The 26392-nt window shown below is 48.9% G+C and overlaps 1 long non-coding RNA gene across 1 annotated transcript; it reads left to right on the top strand.

The window, feature by feature from the left end:
• The first annotated feature begins 3862 nt into the window (after positions 1-3862).
• Positions 3863-25849, top strand: LOC127697439 (uncharacterized). The gene is made up of 3 exons (XR_007980469.1): positions 3863-3989; positions 25475-25604; positions 25782-25849. It is a non-coding gene; the product is annotated as an uncharacterized LOC127697439 (long non-coding RNA).
• Positions 25850-26392: the final 543 nt, after the last annotated feature.

The following is a 26392-nucleotide window of genomic DNA, read 5'->3' as shown; positions in this document are numbered from 1 at the left end:
GTTGTGAGCCCCAACCACAAAATTATTTTTGTTGCTACTTCATAACTGTTATGAATTTTAATGTAAATATCTAATATACAGGAATGTCTTAAGGAGGGGTCAAGACACAGGTTGAAATCTACTGCCCAGATGGTTACCAGCACCTTGGTATACCTCCATCCTGTGCCTGGAGTACTCAAGGTGATCAGTACTCAAGGTTATGCTGTGTAGCAAGTGCTTCATCAATGGAACCACTCCTGGCCCTGTATAGCTCTCTCCTTATCTATATCTGCTTGTATATATAACCTAACTTTTCTCTGCTGCTTCCATTCTGGAGGAGTCTGGCTGAAGGAGGACCTGTTGATTGGCTTATTACTCTCCCTCCTCTAGAGAGGAGCTCCTGAGGGTGGGGCGTCTGCAGGGTCTCAGGCCAGTGCAAAGCTCTCCATGATTGTTTATGTGTATGGGTAGGCTCAACTTAAATTCTCAGTAGAGAATTTTCAATAGGTGGTGGTGGTGGGGGGGGAATGGGGACAGAGAGCATCACACTAGGGTCTGGAGCTGGAGATTTCCCGGTTGGGCTCAGCTCTGTGGATCCTGTTGCTGAGTGTGTGTCTGTTTGGGGCCAAAGGAAGTTGTGGCAACAAAAAAAGGTTGTAAATTTAAACCCAAGTTCAGGTTCTCCTAGCAACACTGCTTGCCTGTCCCCTGTTGCTGGCTGGCAGTCATGGCTGGCAGTCTGAGCACTGGATAGGGACAGCTAGGGTATCTCGGTTGCTAGGAGAACAATGACTCTCCTGCTCCCCAAGCATGCAGGGGACTGGTGGCATTTCCAGGACTGTGCAGGTGGGCGTCACTTTTTGTTTCCCTAGCAAAGGTGCGCAAGAGACGGGAGAGAGGTTAAAGAGCAGCAAAACCGAAGCCACCGCTGTTTCTATTTGATTGGGAACAGCTCTTGTTTGAGAATGTCCCCAATGGGTTTGCAGTGAGGGACAGAGCCTGGAGATTATGAAACAACCCATTTCCCATAGCGGTTGGTTCCCAGCATCCACAGGCCATCTGGACGGGCTGGGGATGAAGTGTGGGGGAGCACAAACATGGGGAGTGGGGCCCAAGAATGAAACACAGTGGGCTGGGCTGGCACTGCTTGGGGGTGAAGTGTAAGCTGGGCATGGAGAGTTTTGCTTGTTTGATGACAGCAAACATCCCTCTGGTCACAGCCAGGTGGACTGCCATAAAACCAACCTTAGTGCTTGACAGTAACTTTGTCTGGGGCAGTGGAGGGTGACAGCAGGCTGTGGTTTGGGCATAGGGAGCTAGCAGAGGAAAGCAAGGAAAATCCTAATCCACTCACCTTTTGTCTGAGCTGCCTTTAGTGTATTCAGCCTTGTAAACCAGGGAGATTCACTTAGAGGCTGGTTTTCACAAGACCTGGTGAGGCTGAGGGCTGAACCCAGCCGGAGACCAGCTTTCTCTTACATCTGCTGCCCAGTGGGACAGGATGCTATTGGTGACAGGATTGGAAGGAAAATACACGGAGTGTCGCTTTGAGCCTATTTTCTGAGAACATTCCTAGAAGTAAACATTCAAGTTATCTCCCAGAGGGACCTCTGCTTCTAGAGTAGGAGGCAGGAGAATACAGACTGTTCATCAAATGGGTTTCATTTCCTTCTTGGCCACCCAGAGAGGCTATAATTTCCCACGATATGATAGGACCATGAGATGGGGTCTGCTTTCAGAAGAAGGGCTAAAAGGACAGAGCAGCTATATGGTCTGTCTGTTTCTATCTCTGTTCCCTCCTTCTGTCCCTCCCCCATCCCTCCCTCCCTCCCATGTCCCCGTTCTCTCTGAATATGGAGGACCCTGGGTGGGAACTCCAAGACCCAGCAAGATTCTAGTAACAAGCTTTGAGTCTCTGAGTGAATTTATGGACTGGACACCCCCCAGCCTTAACTCACAGGGGCCTATGAGTGAGAACTCTCTCTTCATTGTGTCAAGCCGTTGAGCTTAGGGGCCGATTCTAATAGTCAAGTCGTTCTCGTTAATACAGGGCACACACAAGGATATGAAATTGACAGTTTTTATGGGAACACGGAGATAGGGTGGAATTTGATGGGTGTGTTTCTGTGACAAGGTAGAGAGGAGCCTCCTGGTGACAGAAGGGGTGAGGTGGAGTGTGCTGACTTAAATTGAGGGCAGTGTGTGTGTGTGTGTGTGGGGGGCTTGTGTCTGTGTATCTCTGTATGTGTGTGTCTATATGTGTGTATATCTCTGTGTGCGTGTATGTCTGTGTCTACATGTGTCTCTGTGTGTGTCTGAATCTCTGTGTGTGTCTGTCTCTGTGTGTGTATCTGTGAGCCTGTGTGTATGTCTGTGTGTATGCACGTGTATGCTTGTCTGTGTGTATGTGTGCACCTTGTGTGTGTCTGTATGTGTCTGTGTGTCTGTCTCCATGTATGACTGTGAGTTTCTGTGTGTGTCTGTCTGTGTGTAACTGTGAGTCTGTGTATGTGTGTCTGTGAATGTATGTGAACATGTGTGTGTCTCTGTGTATGTCTAAATTAAAGCAAACAACTCTGTGGGAGTCTGAGCTTTCCCTCTTTCCTTCTTCATCCCTTTGTCCCTCCTTCCTCATCTCTCATCCTTTACTTCCTCTTCCTTTCTCCCTCCCTCCTTGCTCTCATCCTTCCCTCCCTCCCTCCCTCCTTTCTCCCTCCCTCCCTCCTCGCTCTCATCCTTCCCTCCCTCCCTCCTTCCTTCCTCCCTTCTCTCCCTCCCATCCTTCCTCCCTTCCTTCCTCCCTCCCTCCCTTCTTTCTTCCTCCCTTCCTCCCTCCCTCCCTCCTTCCTTCCTTCCTTCCTCCCTTCCTTCCTCCCTTCCTCCTTCCCTTCCTCTTGTCAGGTTGTTATTGTGTAGCTCATGGTGGACAGGAACTAGCTTGTGGCCTTGAACTTGCTACCCTACTGCCTCCGGTTTCGGAGTACTGGCTGGTGGGGCCCTTTCTGAGCTGCAATAGCAATAAAGGTGAATTTTTATGAATTTTTATGGCTTACTTTGCTTTAGTGACTATTTCACTTAATTCTCATAACATCCCAGTGGGACAGGAGCTGTCACTAGGATTCCCACTTTATAGGTGAGAAAACAGGCCTAAGAGATGAACTGTTCCCAACATCACCGACAAGCAGATGACAGCAGCCTCTTTTACTAGGATGGAGTTGTGATCTCACCTGAGAGCCAGCCGTCACCTCTGACCTGCTGCTTTCATGTCCCCATTGTGCGCATGTGTGCATTGTGTGCATTGTGCGCATGTATGCATTGTGCGCACGTGTGCATGTGCTTGCTGGTGTCCACACCGTGTGTGCATCGGGGCAAGAGAAGGACATGGAGTGTCTTCTATCCCTGTTTTTTTTTTTCCCCCTTGGAGGTAGGGTTGTTCCTTGAACCAAGAGCTTGTGTTTTTCAGCTAGGTTGGCAGCTGGCAAGCCCCAGAAATCCTCTTGCCTTTGCCCCAGCAACACCAGGCTCACAGGTACTCACGAGACGTATCTGGCTGGTAATGCGGGTTCTGAGATCTAAACTCACCTCCTCATGGGTGTACAGCACACCCTCTTAACGAGGGAGCCATCTCTCCAGTACCTCCAGTTTATCTCATGACTACCTTGTCCAATCCCATGGGCACTTGTAAAAATATTTATTTTTAATTTTTTTGAAGTGTTAGGTTAGTGTCTCATGTATAATAGGGCAGTGGTCTACCGCTGGGCTATATTCCCAGACACCTGAAATCTTGCAATGGACTATCAGTGAGTCTGGGGCCTCGAGGTGTGTATGATTTGCTGTCTGCAACGGTGCACAGTGACAGCCTGTCTCCTCCCTACAGTCCCTGATGCTGCCTGGAACAGGAACATTCCGTAGCTCGAGCATCACTGCTTCATGGAGGGAGCAGGCGGGCTGGTGTCCCCCGTTCCTTCAGGAGGATGTGTTCTGAGTGGGAGCAGCTTCCTGCACTGAGGGTATGTATTCTGTGAGTGTCAGTGGCGTTGGCATAGGGGCTGTGCTGAGGGAAGCCAACTACTCTTCCTGCTCCCCGGGAGCTTCAGGACCCCGCTGTACTCTCTGTGTTGGGTTCAGTGGAATTTAAAGTCGAGTGGGTTGAGTTCCCGGAAGCTCTTTCCTGCTTGCAGTCATCGCGTCTGAGATCCAGCCCTCACTTCCCAGCTGCCTTCCAGACTTCCTACTTCAGAACCACCCTGTCCTTTCTGAGAGAGAGAGTGGGGGTGGGTGGGGGAGATCCGGGGGGACAAGGGGGGAAGAGGTGGCCTTTAGGATATAGACAGTCTGTTACCTGACTATTTCCTTTTCTCCTTTGTTCCCCCCCCCCCCCCCCCGGGAACAGGGACTGCATTTGTACCCGTAGAGCATTCTCTGAAGCTGGGAGTTGCAACATAGTAGGTGCTCAACAAACCTTGTTATATCCCGGTTGGATAAGTGGATCTCTGTTTTGCATGGTGAACAGCTGTGCAGCAGCAGGGGACCATTACAAGCGAGGAAGAAGGAGCTGTCCACTGAGCCTAGGGGAGGGCAGGGCTCAGGACGACTTCCGGAAGGAGGAGATGCTGGGGCTGAGAACCCAAGCATACCTGGGAGTCCTGCAGGTGGGGAAGAGCAGGGCCCCTGGAAGAAGGGCTGCTCTCCGTAGTGGCAAAAGCCGCGCTGGGTGCTACCTGGTGGACAGAATGTTTCGGGAGCAATGGTAGGAGGTAAAGGGGAGAGGCCCCGGGGGCACGCAGCCAGATTCATCTTTTTGCGACTCAACTCCGAAGTTTTCCCCTAACTTCTCTGGTTGTGCAGAGGTGCCCAGTCTGCAGATCTTCCTGCAGAGCGCGCCTGCGCACTCATTCAGCATCGGGCTCTCTCTCTCTCTCTCTCTCTCTCTCTCTCTCTCTCTCTTACTCACAGTTCCGGTCTTCCCTTCTGTGCTCTCTGCCTCTCCCACTTCCTGTTGCCTGGTTCTTGTTCTGGCTTCTGAACTGGTCTTAGTTGTCTCCAGTTCATCCTGCAAATGTCTGCCAGATTCATCTGAGCCAGAGCCCACTCTGCTCCTGGGTGGTGGCCTCCCCTGTCCAAGTTTCCCACAGCCCCCGGGTGTCGTCTCTGCTCGGCATCCTAGGGTCTTATCCTGTATGTTCAACCTTTTTGGACTGTTTCTATGATATCTTTATCCACGGTCAGCAAAGCTAGACTCTGTTACGCTCCAAACATTCCTGAGTCCTATTTTAATCCACAACCTACAACTCCAGATCACTGCGGAGTCTCGTGGGCTTCAAGGCCAGGCTTAACGCTTGGCTTTTTCTGAAGTATTTACTGAGTCCCTCAGATCTTTAGCTCCTGCCTCAGTCACAGTTGGCTCACCTTCCTGCTGAACTATGATGTATCCTGAATGATGGAATTTTTCACTAAGGTAGTGGCCTCACTGAGGACCACATACATACGCTATAGCTGGGGGAGCCCAGACAGATCTCTGACTTAGCAACCATTACCCTTAGGCTCATCTAAGAGAGACTAGGTGAAGAGCGGGGGAGAAAGCAGAGGTAACTTCAGTAGAAGCTAGGCATGTTTCGCAAGCCCCCTGTGGAGAACGGGTTCGCCTGGATTCATTCTCCCCAAATCTTTACTGATCATGTGTGTGTGTGTGTGTGTGTGTGTGTGTGTGTGTGTGTGTCTTGGCCAGCTGTGTGGGAGGCCAGTAGTGAGTGTCAGAGCCAATACACAGAGTGGAATCTGCTGCACAAATAGAGCCGAGAGCCTGGTCAACTCTGCCCTGGCCTGCCTTTATAGGCAGGTGCTCAGGGAGGGAGACGGAGTTCTGGGAGCTTCCCACATTACCTTTGACATTTCCAAGTCTGGCATTGGACTTAAGATAGAACAGGAACATCACTGAGATGTCCCAGGCCTGGAAACCCCAAGAGGAGGAGGACAGGTCTCAGAGTGATGCAATTTGTCTGCCAGGAATCCACATGCTTAGTGGGTCATTTCTGCTGTCTGAGCCTGGGTTCTGGGCACGCAGATGTGTATCCAGGCTCTGGTCCTCCCCAGAAAACCATCATAGAAGAAGTAGATTTCACCCAGTAGCCTGGGACTTGAGGGGGGGGGAAGGGGGAGATAAATCAGACAAAACCACTGTGTGAAAGAGATGCACAGACTGGGGAGAAGATGGATGAGTGTGTGTGTGTGTGTGTGTGTGTGTGTGTGTGTGTGTGTGATGGGGAGAAGACGGATGAGTGTGTGTGTGAGCCATTAGGACTTGCACAGGACAGAATATCAGAAAGACCTTTAGAAGATATGTTAATGAAGAAACCTGACATCCCAGACAGCCATCTTGGCCCAGTCCTCATTCCTGTGGTTGCTGTAATCCTTGGTATATAGGCACTATGCCTTAGAGTTTTATTGCTGTGAACCATGGCAGCTCTTTGAAAAGAAAACATTTAATTGGGGCTGGCTTTACAGTTCAGAGGTTTAGTCCAGTATCATCATGGCAGGAAAGTGTCTGGCGGCATACAGGCAGGCATGGTGCTGGAGAAGGAGCTGAGAGTTCTGCATCTAAATGGTCAGGAAGCAATGGGCCTGGCTTGAGCATTTGAAACCTCAAAGCCCACCCCAGTGGCCACACCTACTACAACAAGGCCTCACTTAATATCCACTCCCTGTGGACCTATGGGGACCATTTTCATCGAAACCATCACACAGTAAATGAGACATTTTTCTGTTTTAGGATAAGGTTTAGGGTTAGGGCTGCTTCTTACTTCTACCCCTCCCCCATGGCAATTTTTGTTCTGTCCTGAATCTTCACGTCTTGGACTTGGACGCAGGGCCAGTTTTGCTCTCATGACCTGTGGCTAGTAGTGTGTGTGTGTGGGGGGGGTGGGTTGATTGCTTTCTGGATGGATGGAGGGGTTCGCGAACTGTGTGGATGCTGGGTCATCAAGGCATCGCAGTGCTTCTGTGATTGCACTGAAGTGCATCTCCTTCACAGTGCACTGGGAATTGTAATGTCTGTTCTGAAGAACTGGCTCCCGTTGGATGTGGGGGTGCGTGCAGGCACAGACAGACCTCTGAGTTCAAGGCTAGCCTGGTCTACAGAGGGAATCCCTGGACAGTCAGGACTGCATAAAAGGGACCTTGTCTCAAAAAAAAACCAGCTGGCTCTCTTGTACATTTTATATATTAAAACCCTTAAGATGATTGAAATTTCCTATTTGGAACTTTTGAGTATTTAGATCTCTGCTGCTTGCTGGGGTGGGTGAGCGGTGACGAATGATGCTGTGTGAGGAATATGTAACAGTCAGGGCCTGGGGACGATACTCTTGAAGTGGACTGTGGGCTCTTGGACACCACAGGGTCGCTACCTGGCTTTCCACTGCTTGTGTCACTGTATGTGACACAAGCTACTTATACGAAGGAAGGGGTTATTTTGGCTCATGGTCTCTGAGGTTTAAGTCTATTGTCACTAGATGCCATCATTTTGGGCCTTTAGGGAGGCAGAACACGGTGTGGGTGGGTGGGGGTATGGTGGAGCAAAACTAATTCATGACAGCTGGAGAAGGGGGGAGGGAGGGAAAAACAGAGAGGGGCGGAGAACATGAATGAATATGACTCTCCCTTCCGCTGGGTCCCCCCTCCTAAGGAAGTCTACCACCTCCTGGGAGAGTCCCTCACTGGCAATGACGCTTTCAACTCATGGCTTGGGGTAGGGGCACTTAAGATTCATAAAATTGTAACCACACGGTTGCTAAGGTTATTATGAAGCAGAAAATTTGAATAATGATAGTTTTGTTCTCCAGCCGGTTGAGGCTTACAACCCTGCTGGGAAGGAAGCTGAGCAGGTTTCCAGTTTTCTCTCCCCCCCTTCCCGGTCTCCCCACCCCAGACTGCAGAGTAGAAAGGCAAGACAGACTGGGCCACACACCGTGAGTCTTGGGTGCTTTTCCCCATAGGTGTATATGCGTGGCGTAGGGGAACCAGGGGTACATCTTAGGAGAAGGAGTCACACACCCAGGCAAGATATTCTTCTAGGGAAGGGTACCTTGGAGTAGGGCATGTCCAACCCATAGAGAGAAAAAGAGCCCATACTGCTCTGCACAGGGTTTCCCTTACTCGTTACTGGAGTTTTCTTTTCCTTCAGGCCGCCAGGGTGCGCCTGGTGCCTCCGGTCTCTGCTGCCAGTTCCTCATGCTGCCACTGGGTGGTGCTATTTCCGCGTGTGCAGTGCTGTTTTAGACCAAGTGGCTAACCTAGTCCTCCACAAATCTGTGTGTTCTGGGAGCTGGGACCATGGCTGCGGGGGCTCACAGCCCAGAGCTGGGGTGGAGATCCTGTACCTGTAAGGGTGCAGCCTTACGGAGAGGAGCCTCCATTCCATGCAAAGTTCTGCAGGCCTTTTCCTGGGAAGGCCTTAGCTTTCTGACTTGGATTTGCATCCAGGCTGTTTACCTGAGTTCCGGGTGTTTTTAGGCTTTAGTTACTCACGTATTGGTGGGTTCCAAGCTACCAGCGAGGAGAGATATGCAGAGGAGACAGTGTATGTTTCTCAGTGTAACTGACGTCTCTCTAGCTAGTGTGGCCATGGAGATGAGTCGTTAATTCTCTCAACCTCAGTTTCCTTTCCTACACAATGAGCTAAGGCACTGGTACTGGTAAGAGGAGGTCACTTGATCCCACCTGCCCCTTAAAATGACTCTGCTTGTTCTAAAGATCCGGTTTCATGTCAGCTCTCCTAGTGAACTGTCAAGTCTTTGAAAGCAGAGACTATACATACCACATTCATCTTTGTATTTCTAGTGTTTGGCATAGGGCCTGGCACATAGTACATGCTCAATAAATGCATCAATGCTAAACTCAGAGCTACATGAGCAGATTATGTAGTGGGGGTTGTTTATGAATGATAGCGGCTATGCAGAGACCCTTCTTCCCTCGGGTTTACATCTGGGCTCTTGGGCTCCTTCTGTGACTCTGGGTGAGGCATCCATTTCTCCTCCTGAGCTTTCTCTGAACCACAGAGGGTTAACTTGTTGATTCTTTTTTTTTTTAATAAAGATTTATTTATTTTATGTATATGAGAACACTGTAGCTGTCTTCAGACACACCAGAATAGGACATTTGATCACATTACAGATGGTTGTGAGCCACCATGTGGTTGCTGGGATTTGAACCCAGGACCTCTGGAAAGAGCAGTCGGTGCTCTTAACCGCTGAGCCATCTCTCCAGCCCCACCTTGTTGATTCTTGCATGGCTCCTTCCAGAGAAGCCAGCACCATGGGGCACGTTTCAGCTTTTAAAGGTGCTGTGGGCATGGACTGTCATCGACTGGGCTGGTTTTCAGAAAGAATGGTGTGGTTGTGTTCCTCAAGCTACCTGATACTGCTACTGGGGCTTGTGGCCCTGCATCTGTATCACCAGAAGCTGATAGGGTACGGGCTGATGGGGTAGGGGCTGATGGGGTAGGGGCTGATGGGGTAGGGGCTGAAACATGGGCATAAAGATCTCAATTCCTCTCCAACTTGATCAAAGTCTTTTGAGCAGGGTAGAGGAAATGCCAAGGTAATGATGTCACCACACCAACCATAAAAATGGTGCCTGTACATGGGAAAAGGAGAATCTGACTTTCTCTCTACAGAACATCAAATCCACCATGGTCCTGCCAACCCTAGCTCTGAGGCTACTGGAGGGCCTCCCTGTGTGCTTCCACTAGCATAAGACAGGCACTGCCCTAGTCCCCTGTGTTACCTGACACCTCAGCTGCTGCCAGCAGCCCCCAGCCTGGTACTGCATGCCGCTGCTGCCCACCAGTGGCAGCTCCCTTGTATCCTGGCCCCCTTCTTCTAGCTGCTCCTGTCTGTGGGGGGTGGGGGGACACGCCTGAGGTGAGGGGCTGGCCTCCCGGTGAGCAGGGGGAGCTGCCTCAGGTTGTCTGATCACTGCAGGGGCCTTCATTTGTCCCACCTCCTCCCACCACCCTAGCTCCTCCCACCACCCTAGCTCCTCCCACCACCTAGCTCCTCCCACCGCCCTAGCTCCTCCCCAAACATCTGCTCCCAGAGGATGTGACTTCTTTCTCTTTCTCTGGGAGGGTCATGCAGCTCTAAGTCCCAAGGCTTTCTCCTCCCAAGCAGTCAGTCCTTCAGGAAGGGTCTCTGTGAGGCATCTATTACCTCTCCCTCTCTGGGCACTGCATCCATTCCAGTGCTCAGCATGTCTTGCTGAGACCATCCTTGCTGATTGACTGTGCCCGCTCCTCTTCTGTTACCTCTAATTTTCCTTGCCAGTTTGCACCTGGGCTATTGCTATGACTTGTTAACAGGGCTCCTGATTGCTCCCACCACACCTTCTGCATTTGAGCATATTCTCTAATGTAAGTCTACTCGGGTCTCCCTTCTTCCTTCCTTCCTTCCTTCCTTCCTTCCTTCCTTCCTTCCTTCCTTCCTTCCTTCCTTCCTTCCGCTCTCTCTCCTTCCCATCTCCCTTTCTTTTACAAATGTGCCACAAACTGTTCCAGATACCTGAAATAGGGTAGGAGTTGGGCACAACCAAGACAGACACAGTCGGTCTCAAGTGTCTTTGGGCCACATCTATCTCATTGTCTCCAGGGGTTCCTAGGGCTACGGGTAAGACACTATCCCCCCGTGAGACATTTGGTGCACATTGGCACCAGCTCCTGAACCTCCTCCCACCTCCCACCTCCCCCCATGGAGACTGGGCTGCACATCTGCTACATGTGTGTGAGAGCCTAGATCCAGCTTCTGCACGCTCTTTGGTTGGTGGGTCAGTCTCTGCGCTCCCCCAGGCCCGGGATAGTTGACTCTGCATGTCTTCTTGTGGAATGACCCTTCTGGCTCCCTCGGTCCTTCCTCCCACTCTTCCACAAGACTCCCCCGAGCTCTGCCTGACGTTTGTGGGTCTTTGCATCTGTTTCCATCAGCTGCTGGATGAAGCCACTCAGAAGACCGGGATGCTAGGCTCCTTCCTGTCTGCAAGCATAGCAGAGTGTCATTAATAGCGTCAGGGGTTGGCTCTCTCCCATGGGATGGGTCTCAAGTTGGGTCAGTCAATAGTTGGCCATTCCCTCAAGCTCTGCTCCCTGTTTATTCCTGCACATCTTGTAGGCAGGACAAATTTTGGGTAGAAGGTTTGGTGGGTGTTGGTGTCCCCTTCTCTCCTTTGGAAGTCCCACCTGGCTACAGGAAGTGGCCACATTAAACTCCATATCGCCCTCTGCTGGCAATCTCAGTTAGGGTCACACCCATAGACTCCTGGGACCCTCCCCCTCCTGCTCATCCCAGAGATGTGCCCCCACTGATTTTCCTTATTTCTTCCAGCCCTCTTGCCCCTCTTCCCCATTCCCATTTTCCTCCTCACTCCCTTGTCCCACCCAGTTCCCTCCCTCCAACCACCTCCATTGTCCACTTTATTCCCCCTTGTGAGTGAGATTCAAGCATCCTCCCTTGGGCCCTCCTAATATTAAATGGCAAGAACCAAAGCTGTGAAGTGAGGGTGGATGTGGAAACCGTGAGAATGCCCTGCTGGCCTGGCAGTTCACTCATCCGAGGCTCTGAGGGTGAGATCCCAGCTCTGCCCGCACTCATGACTGAGCTCAGGGTGGGGCTCATTCTCTCAGGGTCTCATTTCGTTCGGCACATAAAATGACTGTCCTAAGAAACCTACAGGATGCTTCATACATACGATCTTCAAATAGATGCATGCAATGTGGACAAGACACAAATCCAAGAACTCTCCAGCATCTTGGCTGAGGGGAGCAAGCTTGTGGCTTACAAAAGGTCCAAGCCCCCCCACCCACTGCTCTGAGGTCCACTTAGAGCTTCTTTTCCTGATTGCAAGAAACTTGGTGGCCACCTGTGCCCTGGACAGATGCTGGTTTGTTGAGCCCTTACCCCTTTCAGGAAAGTGTCATGGTTTTCTGTAGGACTCACTCTTAGGATGCCATGATGCATGCATTTGAGTTTTGTTCTAGAATCTTGAAATACCAATTTCTGAAAGGTCTTAAGGTACTTCACTTTGCTTTGAGGCAGTCTTCAGAAGTAAATGTTTGAGCTCTATGAGAGACTTTTTTGCGGGCTTTGCATAGTACCGTGATAACAAAATTCATTCACCCAGCAAACAGCTAAAGCAAGTCTGGAAGTGATGCAGTTTGGTCCTTTTCCATTGTGATGCTGGGTCTCCGCTGTCGCACCTTTGTGGGTCTGTGGGACATCACCAGAGAGGATTGGCAGATGGGACAGCAACTGGGGAAGGAACGCTCCACCCAATGGGCTGGTGGCCTGGATGGAAGGATAGTTAAAGAAGATAGCGTGTGGACCTGCAAGGCCTTTTTCTGTAGATGGCTGCTTCCTGTAGACATTAGACTCCAGATCTTTCAACTTTTTAATGTGAACTCAACAGAGTGGCTTTCTAGGAAGCTTCTAGACCTTCAGGCTAGCACTGAGGTGTCTGGCTGAGTTAGGAGCTTCTGTGTTTTCTACTTTCCAGTGTATAAATGCATGGCATTATTAAAATGAGCAACCCTAATCTTGTAAGCCAGTCTAACAAATCCCTCTCTTCTCCCTCCTTTCCTCCCTCCCTCCCTCCCTCTCTCCCTCTCTCCCTCCTTCCCTCCTTCCTCCCCCCCTCCGTCCCTCCCTCCCTCCCTCCCTCCCTCTCTCCTTTCTTTCTTTCTTTCTTTCTTTCTTTCTTTCTTTCTTTCTTTCTTTCTTTCTTTCTTTCTTTCTTCTTTTCTTTTCTTTTCTTTTCTTTCTGGAAGGGTCTATGTATGCAGTCCTAGCTGTCCTGGTTGCTATGTAGATCAGGCTGCTCTTGAAGGCACAGAGATCTGTCTGTTTTTATATCCCGTGTGCTGGGATTAAAGGCATGTGCCATCATACCAAGCTTTAAATCTTATTTTATATGTGTGTGTGTGTTTTGCCTTCACATCTGTCTACATACCTTGTATGTGCCTGGCCATCAGAGCTCCTAGAACAGGAGTTACAAGTGGTTATGAGCTACCATGTGGGTGCTGGGACTGAACAGGGTTCTGTGGAGGAGCAGCAAGTACGCTTAGCTGCTAGGCAATCTCTCCAGCCCTCACCTTTTTTAAAAGACAAAATCTTGCCTTAGTGGCCTATAATCCTCCATAGGTATGCCCAGAGGCCAAATAATACCACCTTCAGGCTCTTCGAGGTGATGTCAGATCCAGGTGTGTCTTCAGGCATCTCCCAGGTGTTGTCAGATCCTGTGAAATTGGCAAATATCATTACAGTAAGTGATAAGCATATTGTTTTTATAATATTTACATGACTTTCCCAGGAACTCTGTCAGTTATAACAGTCTCATTTTAATGAGGAAACTGGAGTTCAGAGAGGGTTAATAACCAGATGGAGGCTACTCAGCTGCTCTGTGGTGGATCTGAGGTTTGAACTGAGGCAGCCTGGCTCCAGAGTACATGGTCCGATGATAGTTTCTCCTTCTCTCGCCTCTTAACTGCTGAAATGCTAATTACCAATCAGTCTAATTGATTCCTTTAAATAGCCACTATATCATTAGTTTAGCTGGCTGGAAGGCTCTGTAGTTCAGCTGCTGTTACTTCTCTTCATCTGTCTATCTATCCATCTGCCCATCTGTTCATCCATCCATACAAGATCAATGGAATGTAAAAGGTTCACAGAGACGCCACCCTACCAGCGATTTCTAACTTCTCAGAGTATCAAGTAATTACCACTATAAAATGGTATCTGTGGTGGTTTGAATAGAAATGTCCCCCACAGACTCATGTGTTGAACTGGCCCATAGGGAGTGGCGCTATTAGGAGGTCTGGCCTTATTAGAGGGGTATGACCTTGTTGGAACGTGTGTCACTGTAGTGGCAGTTTTGGAGGTCTCCTATGCTTCAAGCCCAGTGTGGTACAAGGTCCCCTTCTGCTGCCTTTGGACCAAGATGTAGGACTCTTGGCTCCTCTAGCACTGTGCCTGCCTGGACACTGCCACGCTTCCCACCATGATGATAATGGACTAAACCTCTGCAACTGTAAGCCCGCCCCAATGAAATGTTTTCCTTGTAAGAGTTGCATGCAGTCACAACAATAAAACCCCAACTAACACAGTATCCTAATACTTACCTTGCAGCTTTGCTGAGTATCAATCGAGCTGTTTCATGTGTATCATATAGCCTCCGGTCTGCATTACTCTGTGTAGTTCCAAAAGACATAATCACAGATTTAAAGTCCTACAACTATAGAATCTCAGCTACGTCCCCTAGATTAGTGATATTTTCTCTTTTAGCACCAGCGAGGAAGAAGCATTGAGTCATTTATGGAGTCAGTGTCCACCTTGGCTGCTCACCTCTATTCCTGGGGCTAAGGGGACCATCTGCCTGTTGGATGGCAAGGATTCAGCACAGTGGGGTGGCCCAGTCTCCTTCCCTTCCCGCCCTTGTTATTGACCAAGTCTGGATTCCTGCTTTCTGGAAGACAATGGCAGAGAGCTTGGGAGTGTGCCGGCCTTTCCTTTTCCAGGGACACCACACAGAGGGAGCGCTGTGGAGAAGACAGTTACACTGGACAGGGAGCAGCTGGACTACGCATGAAGCTCTCACAGGAAGGCCAAGGGCAACACCGGGAGATTTCTTGTTCTCTGTAGCTCTGATCCTCGACATGCTGAGGGGAGGAGGCAGGCAGCCTTTTGCCAGAGAGAGCCTGGCACTCAGACTCCTGCCATCTGGGCTGTGAATGCTCTCTCTTCTTCTCCCTCCCTCTCCCATTTCTACTGTGCATGTGTGCATACATGCATGTCTCTGTGTATCTGTGTCTTTATGTCTGTGTGTGTATGTGTATGTACCCGTGCGTGTCTCTGTGTTTATGTGTGTTATGCCCGTGTGTCCATGTCTGTCTGTGTGTGTATCCATAGACAGACTCCTGGGACAGATGTCAGAAGTTTCAAGGCCAGGACAAGGCAGTTCTTGTTTAGAGGACTCCATCTCTAGAGCTGCTTCTTTCCTCAGGTTAAAATGTGGAACTAGGGTCAAGTCCAAAGGAAGTTGGATTTTAATGCATCTATCTATATATCTCTATCTATATATCATTATAAGTTTTCAAAAGACAACCTTGGGCTGGCAAGATGGCTTACCAACTAGAGGTATTTGCCAAAAGGCTGCTGGCCTGAGTTTCATCTCTAGAATCCATGAGGTTGAAGGAAAGGACTGACTTCTGCAAGTTGTTCTCTGACTGCCACATGCATGCTATATCACAGGTTCAAGACCTTGCTCTCTCATGTTAAAAACAAACAAACAAACAAACAAATGAAACAAAATAACAACAAAAACCCTTAAATTTCCTTTCTGCTGTGGCTTCCTCCTCGGTTCCCCAGGTTGATATTTCTTTCTTGCTGTCCCACTGGGACTTTCAATATACAGTGAGATGCAGTAAACATTCCTCCTCTAAAGGAGAGACCTGGGATACAGAAAGAAAAGAGTGGATCAGGGCAAAACCAAAGCTGAGTAAGCACCATGCATGGGTGGGTGCTCGGTGACTATGCCACTGCTCTGGAAGCTAGACTGCCTGTCGTATGAGATCACCATCCAGCAGCCAACACCTGAGGCCCAGCCCAAACTTTGGCTAGCTTGAGCCCATGTAACAGTGTGGGAAAAGTGTCCTAATTGGGCAAGTTAAATGTAGGAGGTTATTCAAGACCCTTCCAAGGTGGGATGCTGTCAGGTTCTATGTAGGGACCATGTTGAAACAGGTGGCTGTCCCAGCAATGCAGGGCCCTGTACTTTGCCATCTGGAAGGTGTCGATGTAGAGAGAACTCAGTTCATGGACATTTGCCGGCTGTCTTGAACCCCTGCTCAACTAGGAGAGTCAAGATGAATTTATCAAGCACACACTTACTGAGCCATCCTCATCCTGCCGCACCCGCTGAACTTTCTTTCTAGGGAACAATAGGTGAGAGATACGTATGTGTATTACTTTCTGCATTGTTGAGACCAAGTACCTGACAAGGAACAGCTGAAGAAAGCCTTGATTTTGGCTTGTTTGAGGGGATATGGTTCATCATGGCGGGGAAGGCGTGGTGGCAGGAGGGTGAGGTGGCTGGTCACATTGTCCACTTCAGTCAGGAAGCAGAGAGAAAGGAACAATGGTCTTCAACTTGATTTCTTTTTTTTCCCCCTTTGACCCAGCAAAGAACATGGCTGCACTCTATCCAGGTCCTGACCATTTGAGAGATGTCAGGAAGCAGAGAGAAAGGAACAACGGTCTTCAACTTGATTTCTTTTTTTTTTCCCCCTTTGACCCAGCAAAGAACATGGCTGCACTCTTCCCAGGTCCTGACCATTTGAGAGGTCAAGTTTGAAACCAATGGACTAAGCTCTTTGGTGGAGGAGACTTCAAGATGGCATAGCAGTCAGGCTAGGGTAGGCAGCCAATGGGACGGGACTGCTCATGTTTCCAGTGTGCTTCCTGTGTGACTCTCAATCCAGTCTAGTTGGTAATGATGGTAGGTCCTCACAGAAAGGCAGCTGGAGAAAAGAAAGACGTCCTGGGGCTTGGGGTGAAGGTTGAGGTGGCCAATCAGGCTTCTCCGTGAAGGTGGCAATGAGGAGGAGATCCGAAGGAGAAAATGATCCTTGTGATGTTTATGAAGAGGGTTGATCAGGCTGGAGGAATGGCAGCTGCAGAGATGGGGCCAGTCAGGCCAGAGCAGAAATGCAAAAGGAATGTACCAGAAGATGACCAAGAGGGATAGATTGTGCAAGAGCCTGTGGGCTGCTTCCAAGCCTTCCTTATAGAGTTTGGGTAGAGAACATCACAGAACCATTTTAGTTGTGACCTGAAAGAGAGACTGTAAGCACATTTGGCCTGCAGGGATGTGGGCAGGGGATCTGCAAGAGGAGGCCTGGGAGTCTGCATGGGATGTGAGTGTGGGACTCCTGGAAGGAGATATGCAGGGTGTGATACCCAGTACACGTGGAAGGAGGTGGGTGGGAAGCCTGTAAGCTTTGCTCACAAACACCCTGAGCCAGGAAGAAAGGAAGAGGCCTCAACCGTCTCAGCACACATGAAGCAGTGCTGTCAAGATCACACACACACACACACACACACACACACACACACACACACACAGACACAAAGGGTGTGTGTGTGAAGACTGGTCACTGAAACTAGGCAGTGATTATTCCTGGTGCAGGTTTTAGGTAATCCTGCTTTTTCTCCTAACACATTAAAACCAATCCTCACCATCACCACCACCACCATCACCACTACTACCACCACCAGCAGCAGCAGCAGCAGCAGCAGCAGCAGCAGCAGCAGCCCTACTGTTTACTTGTATTCCTTTTAAAATAACAAGCAGAAATTCTTTACAGAATAAAAATCCAATAGAGATATTTTCATCATGAGAGAGTAAGTTAATTAAAAGAGGAGGTGGCATTTGTTCTGTTAACACATTGATCATCTCAAGACCTGTTGTGACCAATGCAAAGTCTTCAAAACAGAGCTAATGAGGGCTGTGGTGATGTCTTCTCCAGCCGGTCAAGCAGCTCCGTTCACATGTGACCTGGATGTGGTCTGCCTTCAGCGGCACCCTTGTTGTTTGCTGCAGTTCAGGGAAGCACGCAGCTGCAGAACATTTCCCTACTGTGCTCCAGTTTACCAGCGGTCCCATTTGTAAAATCCCAAGTTCGGTGCCGCTGGGTAACCTTGGGCTGAGCCCTACTAGGCACCTACTAGTCCTGGAGAAACGATGCAGGTAAGGCTCTGGCTGGAAATCTTGGGACTCAGGGTGATGCTTTGTTCGTCTTCTCCTCATCCCTTTCAAGGAAAGAGTGGGAAGGTCTTCAGAAAGGAGGAAGAGGAGGAGGAGAAGGAGGAAGAGGAAGACGGTGCTGTGGTTTATTGACCCCTAACCCCGATTTCCCCAAAGAATCATATCACATGAATAATTAACCTTACACCAAGCCAAGGAACTGATCTTCAGGCAGCAGAGATTCCATGAAAATTTAAAGACCCGAGCCGGAGCAGGCGCTGTGTGTTGTTTTCCTGGTGGCTTAGACGTCTTTGAAAACCCAACATTTCAGGGTCCCCCTAGGGGTCCTACAGCGGGCATCAGTGAGGGCTTCCTGGACTCCTGAGACTTGGAAGCAGGGTGCTTCTCTGGGAGCTCTGTCCAGGCAAAGGAGGCCAGTGCCTACAGGTGAGAACACCCCTGGGTGTTTCTCGGTGAAACCTGTGGGCGGGTTACAGGTGTCCCCCTAAGCAGTGGATCCATGTTGTCGGGTTACCAAGGCAACCCCATTCCTCCCGGGACAGGGGAGGAGGGGATGCTGAGTAGGATTTTGTGAGCTGTCTTTCCATAGGACTCGAGGCTAAAAATATCCCACAATTGGCACTTGCCTGGTTTCAGGAGCCTCTCTGCCTCCTGTCTCTGAACATTTAGAAACTGCTCCCTGGCCGAGTCCCGATCCTTTAGAGCAGAACCTGACACTGCCTGGGTGCCGAGGAGAGCCAGCGCTCCAGGAAACTGGTGATTACACTAATGGCTGGGTATGGAGATCCGAGTTCAGACTGGTGTACTTCCCTGTCAGGCACAGGCCTGCCTCATTTCCGCTTCACCAGAAGCATTCGTGGTAACTTCCTGTTTAGAATCAGGAGGGCAGTGGCCGCCTCCGGGTGCTGGAGACAGTCTTAGCCCCCTGGCCGGGTTGATCTTTCGGGATCCTGTGCTTCCTCTCTCTTCTTTTGGTCCACATGGCAAGCACTGAGGTAGAGAAAGAAGTGCAAACCAGCATTGTAGTTTGTGTGCCTGAGGGTAACTCTTTTTAAGTATTAAAAAGACTGGGGGAGCTTAATTTTCCCCATAACTCTGTGGGCAGGATCTCTTGACTCACATCCAGCCCTAACTGGCTCTTCAAAGAGCCACTGGCACTTGTGTGTCCCTCCAGTCTCCCTGACCTCGGAGATTGAGCTTCGCATCTTATATAACCAGGCAAGTGCTCTACTACTGAACGACATCCCTAGCCCAGGAGGCTCTTGGTTTGTGCAAAGTCTGAGATTTTGCATTTTGAACACTCTTGAAAGGAGGTGCCTGGGTTGGATCTCCATGGGATAGCAACTACAGATAAGAGGGCTCAAGAGAAATGGTTCTGAACTGTAGGCCTCTTGAATCAGAGCCATCATTTAGTGATCTGTGTAAAGAGAAGACATATGGCTTTGTCTGGTAACTGCTGTCCTCAAGTCTTCTTCGGGCACTGAGAGAAAGGCCTCCCCAAACCAGTTTCCACCAGACACTTCCCTATTATTAGTAAGAGTTTCTCTTTTCAAAGGCAACCTATCAGTCACCATTTAACAAATATTTACTATTAAGTCTCTTCCGTGTTTCCCTAAAGATCTATTCTTTCCCATGTAGGGGGACAGACAGTTGGCCAGCGACAGTGCCTGCTTCACGCCTCTAAGGCCATACAACTGAATCCGAGAAATCTCTGGTGGCTCAGAGTTCACGAGGTTCTTTCCTTACATGGTTATAACACCGCTAATGTGTTCTTAATGAGCTGCCATTTACTTAAGCAAATAGCAGGCCACAGATGCCAGGGGCATTGGGGCTTACAGAACCCGAGTGCCTCTGCGCTTTTGCATGCGTTTTCAGGCAGAGCTGTTGGCCTCTGGGGCTTGTTCTGTTTTTCATCTTCGGTTGCTGCTGGGCAGGTATGGCGTCTGTCGCTGTGTGTGTAGGGGATCTCCAGAAACTTGCCTAACTGGCATGGCAAGAGAATGAAAAAACAGACAGACAGATGTATAAACAAGTTGGGATTAGGTGGACTGGGCCGTCTGCTGGAGAAGCCCCGGCACCTCAGAATCACAGCGGATTTATTGTGTGCAGTTGAACGGGGAGGCAGAGTTACTACACGCAGCTGAACAAGGAGGCAGGCTTGACTAATCTTTGTAGGAGCTGTCTCTGTAGGGTGCAGTTTTTCAATCCGTGAACATGGGGGTTGGGGAGAAAGATAAGGTGGTCATTTTCAAGACGCTCTGTTAATATCCACACATGGGTGAGAGGAAGGCTTGGCCACTCCCAGGGGCACGGGGTCTTTGGTGCAGCTGTGCTGTGTCAGCAGCCTGCTTTCAGTCAGGACTTCACTCAGTCTGTACCACACAAAAGGCCAGATGCAGCTGTGCATGCCTCTGACCCGAGCACTCCTGCAGGGGGATGGGAGGAAGGGGCCAAAGAGCCATTTGGTTGCTCTCTCTTCATACTCCCCGGAGTATGAAGCTCAGTAGCAGAAACATCCAGGGAGACCCCACCCCAACAAGGTGGCAGGTAAGACCCAACTCCCAGAAATTGTCTGCTGACGTCCACACATGCATTATGGCATGTGTATTCCTGTGCATGTATGTGCATGCACACTTTACACACACACACACACACACACACACACACACACACACACACACACACATACAAATATCCTGGTTAAAAATATTGTGTTCTTGTATATTAGGATAGGGGAACAAGCTGGCAGAGTGAATATACATTATGAAAGGGAACTTATTGGACTGGCTCCCATGTAGGACCTAGGGTCCAACAATCATCTGCATATCAGACACTGAAAGCCCAGGTCAGTGCGTGAAGCTGGATATCTCAGTGGCTCAGTTTGGCTTTGAAGGCCTTGGAGAGTCATTTATCTTCAGTTTGTATTAGAGAGTCAAAGAAGCTAGAACCTAGTGCAAGTGGAAGATAGCATCAGCACCACCACCACCACTACCACCATGATCATCACCACCACCATTACCACCACCATCACCGCCACTACCATCACCACTATCACCACTATCATCATCACCACCATCATCACCACCATCACCACCATCACCACTACCACTAATATCACCACTATCATCATCACCACCATCACCACTACCACTACTACCACCACTATCATCATCCTGACCATCATCAGTGCCAAATCATTACCATCACCACCACCACCACCATGAACAGCAGCAGCAGCAGTAGCAGCAGCAACATCAGCAGTAGCACAGGTACACTTGTCAAGAAGGGAAATCAAGCAAGCAAATAGTATGGAGTTTTCCTTGGACCTCTTTTTATGGTCCTTTAAGGTGCTTCCAGAAGGCACCATCTCCTCAGGAGGAGGGTCTCTCCCCCCACTTAATCCTTCCTGAAAATAATCTCATAGATCCATCTAGAGATGTTCCTCTTCGTTGGTGCTCCATTCCCCAGTTGACAGTCAAGATGAACACGCCCTGTATCCCCAAAGAGTTAACTAGCCTTCTCACGAGCAGCCACCCCATAGGGGGCTCTGTGATGCTCTCACAGCAGTCAAGAGACTCTAGAGTTGGTGTGCTCTGTGAACTTGAGAGGTCATCCAGCTTTCCAGCCTCGCTTTTGATGGAGGACAGCTTGAACAGAGGTGTGGTGGAAAGAGCTCCTGTATAGAAATATAAACTGTTTATTGTCACTGAAGCCGCAGGTCCCTCTGAGAGCCATCTGCTGTCCCCTTCAGAAGAGGAGGAGAATAGTTAGACTCACGCCAATGACCACAGCGACACTTTATGGTGCTGGACTGCAGGCACTATTCCCAGTCTCTAGTCCTGCAGACAGATTATCACTGCATATAACACCATCCTTAGGCAAAAATGTTACAAATTCAGGTTCTTGAGACAGTGTGCCAAACCCTTCAGCAAATCTTCCTCATCTGCTTTTCTCTGAGCCACTCCTCTTGGTAACTGGATAAGGAAAGGGGACCTATGTGAGGCGTGACCTTCCCTTGCGCTCAATGAATCTACGTATTCTGGGTTTGGTTCTCCAGTTTGTAAGACACTACATTGGCATTACTTGTGGTGACCAAAGTGCCCCCAGTTGTTTTTAGAGCAGGCTGGTCAACAATTAAATAGTTATACTCTTAACTACTTAACTTCTTTGGACAAATGATTCTAAAAATGGTCCATTTTGTTTTTTAAAGGGAGAATCGTCTAAATCTAAGCAGACTGAAAATGTCATAAGGGAACGTTGCTTTGCATGCTAATTTAAAGTGAGGTTGTTTAATTAATATATTGATGATACATATTGATGAAGTTTATCGTGATGCTTTCATACATGCACATACTATGAATGGTCAAATCCAAACTCCGCTTACCCTCAACCTCCAATAATCATTGCTCTACTTTCTAGACAACTTAAAATCTTCATCTTTATTTATTTTGTGTGTCCATGTGCACATATCAAGTGAGCGTGTGAAAGATATCTCAGAGGACAACGTTTTGGGAGTCAGTCTCCTCTTCTACCATGCCTCTCTTGTTTCTGCCACAGTGCATAGTCCACACTAGCTGTCCTCCCTCCTTTACCTCCCAACACCCCAGCTTCTGGGTAATCCTTTCATCTTTCTTTTCTTCCTGGGGATGGGAATAGGCTCAGGCTTGTGACTGCTCTGACAGCTTAAACTCAGACAGTAGTTCATGTCTCACTACAGTTCCTGGTCACAGCACTCATGATTGCTAGGAGATTACATACCGTACCAAACAAGGCTACTGTGCAGAGTTCAAGTCACTAACCTAAATAGGACGTAAGTCTGTGGGATTGTGAGCAGTGGTCGGGGTTGTCTGCATTCACAATGATGGAGTTTGCTGGCATGCTCTTCACCTTTGCTCTTCAAAGGTTAGACCACTGTCAGAGGTTAGACCACTGTCAAAGGTTAGACCACTGTCAGAGGTTAGACCGCTGTCAAAGGTTAGACCATTGTCAAAGGGTAGAGCACTGGGAAGCATATACTAGGAACTTTTTTTTTTTATTGTGCTCTTCTCCCAGGTCTCTGAGACTTTCAAAGTTCCAGTCTCCCTCTCACTGATTTCCAGAGTTTTCTGATAGTCACCCACCTCAAAATGCAAGTGTTCATTTGTTACTTGGGTTCTCTGTGAGGGAAGAGAAGGCGGTGCATGCTGCTGTCTCTTTCCTCCATCTTGGGACTCTTTCTGTGCATTTTCCTTGGAAGCCTGAATGAAGGATTGCCTGGTCCTTCACTCGGGTGGGTTATCATGTGGCTTATGGGGACTGATCATGAACCATCTCATAGACAACACCAAGAAACACCAGAACACCATTTTCCTACACTGTGAATAAAAAGCCCGTGCCAAACTATTTCCACTCTGGTTTAGGCTACCTTGAAGCATGGGCCTCACCTGAAAATAAAACTTATGGTTTTCCACAGGAATGGCACCTCAGCTGCACATCTGCTCTCTGAGCTTCGGCTGGCCCTGCTGGCTGCAGTTCTCCTGACACCCAGTGAGCCTGCTGCCCTGTGCCTTCATTTACACTGTGTCTTCCTCTTAGGGTCCTTATTTTTTATTTTTTATTATTTTTTTTTGAGACAGGGTTTCTCTGTATAGCCCTGGCTGTCCTGGAACTCACTCTGTAGACCAGGCTGGCCTCGAACTCAGAAATCCACTTGCCTCTGCCTCCCAAGTGCTGGGATTAAAGGTGTGCGCCACTACCACCTGGCCAAATGCCCTTAGGTAGTCTGTGCTCTGTTGGGGCCACTTCTCTGTTGTACCACACAGCTTTTCATTTCCTCCTTTACGACACTCACCCTAGATCGTAGGTTTATTTATTTATTTATTTATTTATTTATTTATTTATATTTTTGTGAAATAATTTCTCTGTTGGCTAACTCCCCACTTAGACTGAGAGCTGTATTCCCGCTTCAGTCACTCTTGTATCGTCACCAGATGCAATACTTGGATAGATTGTGAATGCTCCATACACACTTGTGGGTGAACAGGCTATCAGGATTCACAATCTCCTTGCCCTGTGGGTGTCTGGTTCACCCCTGGGAATGAGGGAAGGCAGCAGCCACCTTCTCCCCTGGCAGACTCCTAGCCAGTGCTTTGGTCACACGGGCTGAGAGAAGCACCTTTGAACCTGGTAGTTTGGCAGTAGCCCTAGACAAAAGGGAAGGGTCTAGAATCTTTATAAGAAGGACTCTCAGGAATGAGAGTAGCTAGTCAGGCAAGAAGCTGGAACTTTAAATTTAATGCGCCTGAGATAGAGTTAATCAAATATCCCTGAGCTCTCTTCATGAGCTGGCTTCCCTTAGAATTGCAAATGGGCCCTGACTTAAGGTGGTTGAGTTTCTAGTTTCCATTTTTACAATAGCGTGAAAGCCATATGCACGTAGTAAACACATTACTATGAAGTTTGAATCATCATCTTTTCCTGGGCTTGTGATAGCCTCTCCTGTATGATGCTGGTTTGTGGTACTGGGTGGAGTCTTGAACCTCAGTCCTTACTCAGTTTGTGCCTTTACAGGAAACAAGACACACTGTGGATTCTTGTGTTTCTAAGCAAGGGTGTTTGGCAGCTTAAGACTCAGCAGTGCATTATTGCTTATGATACTTTAAAGGTATGATAGGTTTATTAGGATCTAACCACACTGCAAGTATCGGAAGCAATGGTAGCTATTGCCACACAGAGATAGATAACTATGTGATACCTTTTCAGCCTTTTCTGTCTTTGGCTTGAGAGTCATGAGTTTCTTGTGACATCCACCAGATGGGGGAGGCTTTCCTGATAGGTGACATCCTTTTTTAATTTTTGTAAACAAGAAAGGAATCTTTGTTGTGTTGTTATAGTAAGGCTTCAGGTTAAGATTAATCTAAGACCTTAGGATTTACTTTTAAAATCTTTTTAATACATGTCTTAGTTAGGGTTTTACTGCTGTGAACAGACACCATGACCAGGGCAGGTCTTTTGAAGGACAACATTTAATTGGGGCTGGCTTACAGGTTCAGAGATTCAGTCCATTATCATCAAGGTGGGAGCAAGGCAGCATCCAGGCAGGCGTGGTGCAGGAGGAGCTGAGAGTTCCATATCTTCATCTCAAGGCTGCTAGCAGAATACTGACTTCCAGGCAGCTAGGATGAGGCTCTTAAAGCCCATATCCACAGTTACACACGTACTCCAACAGGGCCACTCCTTTTAATAGTGCTATTCCTTGGGCCGGGCATATACAAACCATTACAATATATAAACGTTTTTTGTTTATGAATGTGTGTATGGATGTGGGCCTACATGCCCCAGGATAGATGTGTAAGTAAGAGGACAACTGTGGGAGTCAGTTCTCTCCTACCTTGTCCAAGGGGATCAAAGTTAGGTCACCAGACTCAGTGGCAACTGCTACTACCTGACCCATCTGGCTAGTGCAGGGTTTGCTTGTTACTATAACATTTCACAAACCATCCTGACTAATATTCTTAAATCTTCCTCATGATTCAGTTTTCCAAAACCAAAATATTTCTCTTTGTACCTGCTTAGTTAACAATTTTTACTTTCAAAACTTGAATTAAGCATCCCAGGCACCCCCCCCCCCCCAACCAGGGAGTTCTCAGACACCGCAGCTTCTGACAACGTTTGGTTGTGTAGAGCGACTCACACCTGTGCTTCTCCTCTGCAGGAGCAGTGTTTCATACTGAATGAGTGTCTTCCAGCGTTTGGTGGCACTTCTGACAGCAGTAGAGGAGATGGGGCATGCTTGGCAGATCCCTGGAGAATCTTGTGTGCACACATCAATCTGGCATCTCCAGGTGAGCTTGGTGTCTTTGGGGTACCTTCTCGGAGGCCTCTCTCACCTCCATCATCCAGCATCAGGTCATCCATCATCAGGTACAGAAGTGAAAGGCTCAGGCTCTGAGCAAGGGAAGAAAGACATTTCCCTACCAGGCAAACAGTCACTCGGTAAAGATGATACCTCTCTGTGACAGCTGCCAGAAGCCCTGCTGCCTTGTCCTTTACTGAGAACCCCTGGGGAGGTCTCGGGAGCCTGTGGAAGGTGGAGGTGAGTGGCAGAAAAGGGATTCTCCTTGGGGTGGGGGTGGGGGGTGGTGATGCCAAATTCTGTTAGGGTTGGAGGCAGCTTCTAGTTTCTGATGGCCCCTGGGCAAGCAGCTGAGTGTTTGCTACCCACAACACAAGCTCATATATGAGGAGATAGGGTGGGGTTCTCAACAGGCTCCAAGCCAGTAGGGAGAGAGTGAGCCATTGGGTCTGGCTGGAGCATCTGAGACTTCAAAGTCCCCCAACCCCAGGGGACATACTTCTTCCAACAAAGCCACACCTTCTCCAACAAGTCCAAACCTCCTAATAGTGCTACTTTTTATGGACTTGGAGTGGGGCATCATTCCAGATCGGCATACGTGGTTACCGTGGTGGGTTAGAGACTGGGAGCTACATTCAATGAATTTCAGCAAAGTTCTGTGAGTGATACGGAGTGAATCCTCCGCTCTGCTTGTTGGCCTTCTAGAGCGCAGTCCTTTTGGAGGTGAGGGGGCTAAAAGCTTGCAGGTCGCTGTGCTGTGTGGCTCTAAGATTCCAG

Source organism: Apodemus sylvaticus, chromosome 12, assembly GCF_947179515.1.
Source record: "Apodemus sylvaticus chromosome 12, mApoSyl1.1, whole genome shotgun sequence".
In the NCBI taxonomy this organism is placed as follows: Eukaryota; Metazoa; Chordata; class Mammalia; order Rodentia; family Muridae; genus Apodemus; species Apodemus sylvaticus.
The sequence above is the reverse complement of the archived record's forward strand: the minus strand, read 5'-3'. Positions and strand labels throughout refer to the sequence as shown.